The sequence below is a fragment of the Gossypium hirsutum genome, chromosome D12, assembly GCF_007990345.1.
Source record: "Gossypium hirsutum isolate 1008001.06 chromosome D12, Gossypium_hirsutum_v2.1, whole genome shotgun sequence".
NCBI lineage: Eukaryota > Viridiplantae > Streptophyta > Magnoliopsida > Malvales > Malvaceae > Gossypium > Gossypium hirsutum.
In genome coordinates this window covers 24282006-24291521 of record NC_053448.1, presented here as the reverse complement: position 1 = coordinate 24291521, position 9516 = coordinate 24282006, and positions in this window count along the sequence as shown.

Genomic DNA, 9516 nt, shown 5'->3' with positions numbered 1-9516 from the left:
ATAAGGTCAATTTAACAAAATCTCAAATCTGTCACGTAGGTATCGATACTGGCACTAGGGTATCGATATCCTCTTTAAGTGGTATCGGTACCACCTGGAAAAATGATACCAAACTTGTATTTTGTTTCTCAATTAAAAGCCAAAGTCTAAAAAATTATCGATACCTTCCATGAAATATCGATATTTTAAACCCGAGTATCGATACTCGAGCAAAGGTACCGATACCAAATCTTTATTCTAACTTCTTGAACATTTAAAACCATAGAGGTACCGATTTTAAAACCAAATTATTGATACCTCTACTCCAAAACTCAAAAATGCAACATACATAAGCAATTAATCCATTCCAATTTAGTTCCTAAACATTATGCATCAATTACTTTAACAAATAATCATTCAACAGCCTAATTAATAGTTCAATATCACAAAATAGTGTTCAAGCAAGTAACGTCAATCCATCCACATGTTCATGAACCCAAGCATAACATTAACATGTAGTCCTTATAAACTGAACCAAAAACCAACAAAATGTCTAAAAGTTAACATGGCTGTAATAAGTCTACCACATTACCTTATTTTACAAAACGTAAATTAATATAGAACACTTACAAAATAACAAATGGACTTGCTTAGATCACCTCTCGAAAACCACACCGCTCACACCGACCTTCTCGAGTATACCTCTTATCTCCTTATTTGCCAATTCAACTTGCCCATTTGTCTGCGGATGGTAAGCTATGGCAACCTTGTGCTTCACTCTATGTTTATCAAGCAACCATTTCAACTATTTGTTCACAAAATGGGACCCCTCATCACTGATGATAGCCCGAAAATTTCCAAACCTTGTGACCACATGTGCCTGGAAAAACTTCATTATAACATTGGTATCATTCGTCGAATATGTCTTGGCCTCAACCCACTTAGATACGTAGTCTCCTGCTACCAATATATACTTGTGACTGAAAGACAAAGGGAAAGGACCAAGAAAGTTAATACCCCAAACAACAAATAATTCTACCTCAATGATGTTTGTGCGAGGCATCTCATTTCTGTTGGTGATGTTTCCAACCCTCTGGCATCGATTACAACTTTTAACGTAGGCATCTGTATCTTTGAATAGATTTAGCCAAAAGAATCCGGGTTGCAATACTTTGAGTGCAGTACATGAACCTTCGAAGTGTCCCCCACTTAGAGTTGTGTGACAATTATATAAAATCTTATGTACCTCATTTTGCCACGCATCTCTTGATCATTCTTCCCAAAAATAGTACTTCACATCATAAAGAAACTTTTTCTTTTGTTTATACGTCTTATCAAGCAACATCAAACCACATGCTAAATAGTTAGAAAAATCAACAAACCAAGGGGTGTTATGGACGTGATTTACCTCAAGTATGTGCTCGTCCGAAAATGTCTCCTGGATGGGTACAAGAGGAGAAATTCCTTCTTGTGGTTTTAATTTGGATAAATGATCTACTACTTGGTTTTCTACCCCTTTTCGATCTTGAATTTCTAGATCAAACTCTTGGAGTAGAAGTACCCATCGAATCAACCTCGACATGGCATCTTTCTTCGAAAGTAAATATTTAATTGTCGAATGATCCGTAGAGACAGACATTTTGGTACCTACAAGATAAGATCAGAACTTGTCAAAAGTAAATACATTAGAAAGTAACTATTTCCCTATTACCGTATAACTCATTTGAGCTCTTGTTAGAGTCTGATTTGCATAGTAGATGGGGTGAAAAGCATTGTTCCTTCGCTGGCCCATCACAGCTCCTACCGCAAAGTCACTTACGTCACACATTAACTCAAACGGAAAATCCCAATTAGGTGTGACGATAATTGGTATTGAAACTAACCGATTCTTCATATTACTAAAAGCTTTCAAACATTCTTCATTAAAATTGAATGTTGTATCCTTCTCCAATAATTTGCATAAAGGTTTAGCAATTTTGGAGAAGTCTTTGACGAATCTTCGATAAAATCTAACATGACCCGAAAAGCTCCTAACACCCTTTACAGATGTTAGAGGTGGGAGTTTCTCAATAACATCCACCTTTTCTTTATCTACCTCGATTTCTTGTCTTGTTATTTGGTGCCCCAAAATAATACCTTATCGTACCATGAAATGACACTTTTCCTAGTTGAGTAGAAGGTTTGTTTCTTCACACCGCCTTAGTACCTTGGCTAGGTTAGCTAGGTAATCATCGTAAGTGTCTCCAAACACTAAAAAATCATCCATAAAAACTTTCAAAAACTTTTCCACCATGTCAATAAAAATTTCCATCATACATCTTTAAAATGTAGCAAGTGCATTACATAAACCAAATGGCATGCATCTAAATGCGAACGTACCATACGGGCATGTGAATGTTGTTTTGTATTGATCCTTCGGTGCTACTCTGATCTGATTGTACCCTGAGTATCCATCAAGAAAACAATAATAGTTTTGCCCCATGAATTTCTCAATAATTTGTCCAAGCAGGCAAAGGAAAGTGGTCTTTCCTAGTCCCCTTGTTCAACTTTCAGTAATCTATGCAAATTCTCCATCCCATAATTGTTCTAGTCGGTATTAACTTGTTCTTTTTGTTCTCCACAACCGTAATGCCTCTTTTCTTTGGCACATACTGGACCGGACTTACCCATGAACTATTTAAGATGGGGTAAATTATGCCCACATCTAACCACTTAATGATTTATTTTTTTACCATGTCTTCTATAATGGGGTTCAATCTTCGTTGTCCATCAATTCTCCCTTTCTTTTCATCTTCTAGCATGATCTTGTGCATGTATATGGATGGACTAATACCACGAATATTAGCTATGGTCTCTCCAATAGACTTCTTGAATTGTTTCAACACTAAGATCAGTTTCTCTTCATGTGCTTCAATTAACTCTACTGAAACAATCACAGGCAAAGTTGAAGAATTACCTAAATAAACATATATGAAGTGCGAGGGAAGTACCTTTAGTGCTAATTTAGGTGGCTCTTCGGTTGATGTTTTTGGTTGGACATAATCTCTGCTCTCTAATTTAAAGATTCAAAACGAGATAGTAGATTAAATCCCTTCTAGTTAGTTTCTAGCAAAGCAAAATATTCCTCCCTCTCTTCATCATTCTAAGGGCTTGATATCAAAATTGGTTCCGATGAGTCCTAAATAGAGTTGAGTTCCCATTCTACTGCTAAATCTTCTAACTCAGATACTACAGAACACTCATCAATTACATCAGGAAACCGCATAGATTTAAAAACATTGAACGTTACCTAATCGTCATGAACGCGCATGGTAAGCTCTCCCTTCTACACATCAATAAGGGTCCTTCTAGTTTCTAGGAAAGACCTTATTAGGATGATCAACATTTTTTTATCTGTTTCAAAGTCTAGGAAAACAAAATCAGTACGAAAAATAAATTTGTCTACACGTACTAATACATACTCGATTTTTCCTTTCGGATGTGCTAAGAATCGATCTGCTAACTGAAGCGTGACCGTAGTTGGTCTAGCTTCACCTATCCCAAATTTGTAAATATGGACATGAGCATCAAGTTGATACTCGCACCCAAATCACATAGTGCCTTACCACATTAAGGTGCTCCAATATTGCAAGGTATGGTAAAACATCCAAGGTCCTTAATCTTTGGCGTAGTTTATCTTATAGATATGCGCTGCATTCCTTCGTCAAAGCTATCGTTTCAAATTCTTCAAGTCTTTATTTCGTAGACAAGATATCCTTCATGAATTTGATGTAGTTTGGCATCTACTCAAGTGCTTTTACCAACAGAATGTTGATATGAAGTTGTTTGAGTACGCCTAAGAACGTTTTGAACTAGACTTCCTACCTCTACTTCTGAAGTCTTTGAGGGTAGGGTGGTGGAGGATTCTTAACTTGAACTGGGCACTCAGCCTGTTGTGGCACTTCTACATCTAACAAAGGTGTTAATTTATCGAAATCGACTGGGTCAGAAGTTATCTTATCAGATTTTACAGATTTTGGTTTTGGTGAGGATGGATTTTCAACACTTGGTTGAACTGCCACTTTATCTCGAGCATCAGTTGGCTCTTCTTCAACTTCGACAGTCTTGGGTTCTATCGTCTTTTCACTCCTTAGTGTCAATGCTTTACAATGCTCCTTCCACAGATTTCTTGGGTTCTTCGCATCACTAGGAAAAGCACCGTATGGTCGGTTCCTAAGTTCAATAGCAAGTTAACCCACTTGATTCTCAAAATTCCTTAATGTGGTGTTATTCTTTGCCATATATGCCTTCAATAGGTTATCTAGACTACTAGAGGGTTCAGCTTGAGTTGGTTTATGATCTTATTGGGTAACTAAAGTGGCTGTGTTGATATGGGTTTACTGTAAGTGTTACTAAGTCTAGCCCCTTGGTTACTCCAAGAGAAATCTGGATGATTTCGCCAAAATGGGTTATAGAAATTGGATTGTAGTCTCTGCCTACCTCGATTTTGGTTACCCATGTAATACATGGATTATGGGTTTGATGGGCATTCTTCGAACAAGTGCCCCTCCCCACAATAAACACAGGCTACATTTTTGAATTAATTTGGTGGCTAAGCTGTAAAATTATTAAACCCATTAATAGTAAAGTTTTTAAGCATTGAGCATATCTAAATACTTGAGATGGGAGTGAAGTGAGAGCGTCCACTTCATGTATTCTTGCAACTCGTCTTCCTGACGCCGCTCGATTGGTTGGCAATTAGTAATTGTTGCTGGCAATTCTCTCAATGATTTCATAAGTCTCATTATAAGACTTAGAAAGGAGAGCACCATTGTAACACCCTATACCCAACCTGGTCTCCAAGCCCGAATACGAGATGCCACACCATTGTCTCATGTCATATACAACAAGTAAAAGTTCAATCTCAGCGAAACATCTTGCATTTTAGTATTCGTATAGGTTTTAAGTCAATTATCCTTGATAGTTATCAATGCTACATGCTAACCATACATCAAATAGTCTTAAAATAATAATTAAACATGCATAAGGTCAATTTAACAAAATCTCAAATCTGTCACGTAGGTATCGATACTGGCACTAGGGTATCGATATCCTCTTTAAGTGGTATCGGTACCACCTGGAAAAATGATACCAAACTTGTATTTTGTTTCTCAATTAAAAGCCAAAGTCTAAAAAATTATCGATACCTTCCATGAAATATCGATATTTTAAACCCGAGTATCGATACTCGAGCAAAGGTACCGATACCAAATCTTTATTCTAACTTCTTGAACATTTAAAACCATAGAGGTACCGATTTTAAAACCAAATTATTGATACCTCTACTCCAAAACTCAAAAATGCAACATACATAAGCAATTAATCCATTCCAATTTAGTTCCTAAACATTATGCATCAATTACTTTAACAAATAATCATTCAACAGCCTAATTAATAGTTCAATATCACAAAATAGTGTTCAAGCAAGTAACGTCAATCCATCCACATGTTCATGAACCCAAGCATAACATTAACATGTAGTCCTTATAAACTGAACCAAAAACCAACAAAATGTCTAAAAGTTAACATGGCTGTAATAAGTCTACCACATTACCTTATTTTACAAAACGTAAATTAATATAGAACACTTACAAAATAACAAATGGACTTGCTTAGATCACCTCTCGAAAACCACACCGCTCACACCGGTACACTACTAATCTGTAATAGTTTAAAAGGAGTGGGTGAGCTTAACAAGCTCAGTGAATGCTCAAAATAACCACAATGCAAACAATTCATCAAGCATCAACGAAACAACCATATCGCATAACCTCAACAGTTCCAACTCTAGTATCAATTTATACTTACTTGTGTATTATTACTAGTTCTTTTCTATGGTAAACATATTCACTTTTAAGCATATATCCTATTACACATATAATCACCTAACATTCAAGCATATATCACAATATTCAAAACATCTTTATAGATAAATTGCATAAGGGTCACATACTCATTTTGTGACAGCCCAAAGTTGACCCTAGTCGGGAAGTGGTTTCGGGACCACTAAACCGAGTCACCGAAATGTTTGAATGTGATACTTATTGTGTAGAATATGTAATTATGAATGTGTGAAAATTTCAAGCTTCAATTGGGTTGATTTCATGTGAATTTAGTCAATAGGACTTATGTGAGAAAATTCTAAAATGTGATAGGTCAATGTGTGAGGACCTACTAGTGCATGTGGACAAAGGGGGGACTTGCATGTCAAATTTCCCCCCCTAATGAGTAGTGGCCGGCCATGACAAGGAAGGATGGGCAAAACATGTCATGAAACATGTTTTGTTAGTGGAAGAATAAAATAAGGAGTATGGGTAATAAAGAAATGGAAAACAAAAGAAAAAAAAATGTGTGTGTGGTGTTTGTTCCCCCCATTGCCGTGAGCTCAAGAGAAGAAAGGAGAAAAGTTTGTGTTCATCCTTTCTCACCTCCATTTTAGCCTAAATTAGAAAGAAAAACAAAGAAAAAAATTTCTCATCCTTTGGTTCATCCTTGGCCAAAAATTTTAAGGAGGAAAGAAGAAGAAAGGTGAAGAGATTCGGCCATGCATGTAGCTAGGCCAAGGTATGTTTAATGATGTTCCATGAGATGCATGCATGTTTTAGTTGTTAGCTTGAGTTCTACCTAGCCCATGGTCTAAATCTTGCTATGTGATGGAAATGGCACTTGACCATGGATGCATCATTCTTGGTTGGTGTTTGATGTTGTGGTGATGAGGCATGAGGATAAGTTAAGATTCGGCCTAGGTGGAGGTTGTGTTAATGCCATTGCATGCAAAATATGAAGCTTGTTAATGATGCATGTGATGATGGCTTGATGATTCTTGAACCTCCTTTTTAGCATTTTTGTGTGAGCACATATGTGCATTGGTTGCTAAAGGGAGAAGAATCGGCTAGCAAGATGTGTGCTAAGGCCGAATGTAACTTTGCATGTTGATGAGCAATGCATGTGTTAAATCGATGAAAAGGGGGAGGATGCTTTACTAGTGTGTATATGTGTGTATTAAGTGTTGAAATCGACCCCAAAAATGGACATGCATATTCGGCCAAGGGGAAAGAAATTAGCTAATATGTTGTGTTGATGCATGATTTTTTGCATGTATGAGACTTTAATGTCTAATGTATAAATATGGGCTAAGTGCCTTGTGTTCATCTTTTGATGCCTAAAATGATGAAATCAATTTATTTGTTTGATTAAGCTCAAGAGCAAATGGGGAAATAAAACCGATAAAGGGAAGGAAAAAGTGGTTGAATAGCTAGCGGAATCGTTCGACAACACCCGAGGTAAGTTCTTGAGTAAGAGATCTTAAATTTCGATGTGATTAAATCATGCTCTATGTGTGGCTATTGAGCCGAATGTGCAAGGACAATATGTGCCTTGTGTTTGAGTTTCGTAAACGAAAATGAAATATGAATGTGCTATGAATTATTGTTAGATGTGCATGATTAATTGAATGCTGTCCGGGCTAAGTCCCGAAGGCTTTGTGCTAAGTGAATATATCCGGATTAAGATCCGAAGGCCTTTGTGCGAGATACTAAATCCGGGTTAAGTCCCGAAGGCATTCGTGCGAGTTATTAAATCCGGGTTAAGTCCCGAAGGCATTCGTGCGAGTTATTAAATCCGGGTTAAGTCCCGAAGGCATTCGTGCGAGTTGTTAAATCCGGGTTAAGTCCCGAAGGCATTCGTGCGAGTTGTTAAATCCGGGTTATGTCCCGAAGGCATTGTGTGAGTTACTAAAACCGGGCTATGTCCCGAAGGCATTTGAACGAGGAGCTATATCCGGTTAAATCCCGAAGGTACGTGATTTGGTAATGAATGAGCTTGCTGTAAAATTCCAGCGAATACTCGAAAAACATCCCAATATGGGGATATGTTACGTATGTGTTGAATTTAATCGAGCCCTTACAATAAATGTTCGCTCAGTTGATAAACGAGCTACCGGCCTTCGGCCAAGTTAGTTTATTGTGTATGTACATAAGGGTTATTAATGTTGTGAAGCAAGTTTGATATCGGTAAATTGCGTATTATGAAATATTCCGTTTAGCTAAATGTGTGCTATTCTTTGTGCATGCTGGAATTCCTTGCTCAAACTTACTAAGCATAAATTGCTTACTCGTTACATTGCTCCTCTGTTTTATAGATTTTTGGTTCTCCAGCTATCGGACTCGGGATCTTGAAGTCGAAGTCGCCCACACTATCAAAGGCTCTTTTGGGTACTATTTTGGTTGAATTTTGATATGGCATGTATAGGACTACCCATTGTTGTCTTTCGAGTACTTTATGAAATGTATAAGTGTACAGCCATGCGAAAATGGCTTGTAGAAGTGGAGTATGGCATTAGACCATTCGTATTTATGAATGTATAGATGGTTTCATGATGTAACTATGTTGGAATGGAAGTGTTGAGCAAATGATCAGCCACTAGAATGGCTAAGTATGATCATATGTGGGCTTATGTATGACAAGGCCCTAGTTGGTCCATGAAACCCCAAATTAGGTAAGGTTCACTTTGAAAACAGAAGCTGATAGCAGCAGTGGTGTGGATTGGAAAAATCACAAGAATTCGTAGGAGTGGAATTAAATAGTGAATAAATTATGTAATCGAACCTTGATGAATCTACTTTCATATGGAAGTAACGAAACAATTATAGGAACAGTACAGAAAGAGATATTCGGGTTCTTGTGTAACAGGGCCAGAACAGTTTCTGGATTCACTGTTCCGCCTTTGGAAATTCACTATAAATTGACCAGAGATAATTAGGGGTCATACCATATATGTATGGATTCCTCTCTGAGTCTAGTTTCCATAGAAACAAACGGCATCAGTATTGAAGCTCTGTGCAGAGAGATATCCCAGTCGTAATGGGAAAAGGTCAGTGTAGTCGACCCCTGTAACATGGGAGACTTTGACTAATAAACTGTACTAATTGGCCAGACCAAAAATTCTAGAAAAAAATCCATAGGTGGGGACATGAGTCTAGTTTCAGGGAAAAATCACAAAACTGATTTTTGAGTTGTGAAACTCAAGATATGATTTTTGAAGCGACTAGTACTCAGACTGGGCAGTGTCTGGAAAAATTTTTCAAAGTTTGTTAACATCTCGTGTCCGACTCCGGTGTCGGTCTCGGGTTCGGGGTGTTACACATTTAGGCATACATCACATTACACATATATACATTTTAAGATAATTTGGCACTTGCTATGAAACATATGTAATATCCCAAAAATTACTATTGTAATACCCCGAAAATTACTACAGTAAAAAAGTAGGTATCATTGATAGTAAAATAGGAAATAAAGTGACGAAAAGAGAAATTTTGAGTTATGGCAACATTGGGAAATATATTATGACATATTAATTCAAGAAAGGATTAAATCGTAAAAGTGAGAAAAGTTTTATTGCCCAAGAGTAAATACTCAAAATTTGAGGGATTAAAGTGTAAACATGAAAAGTTTAAAGGACTAGTAGTGTAAATATTTTAAGAGTGGAATAATCTA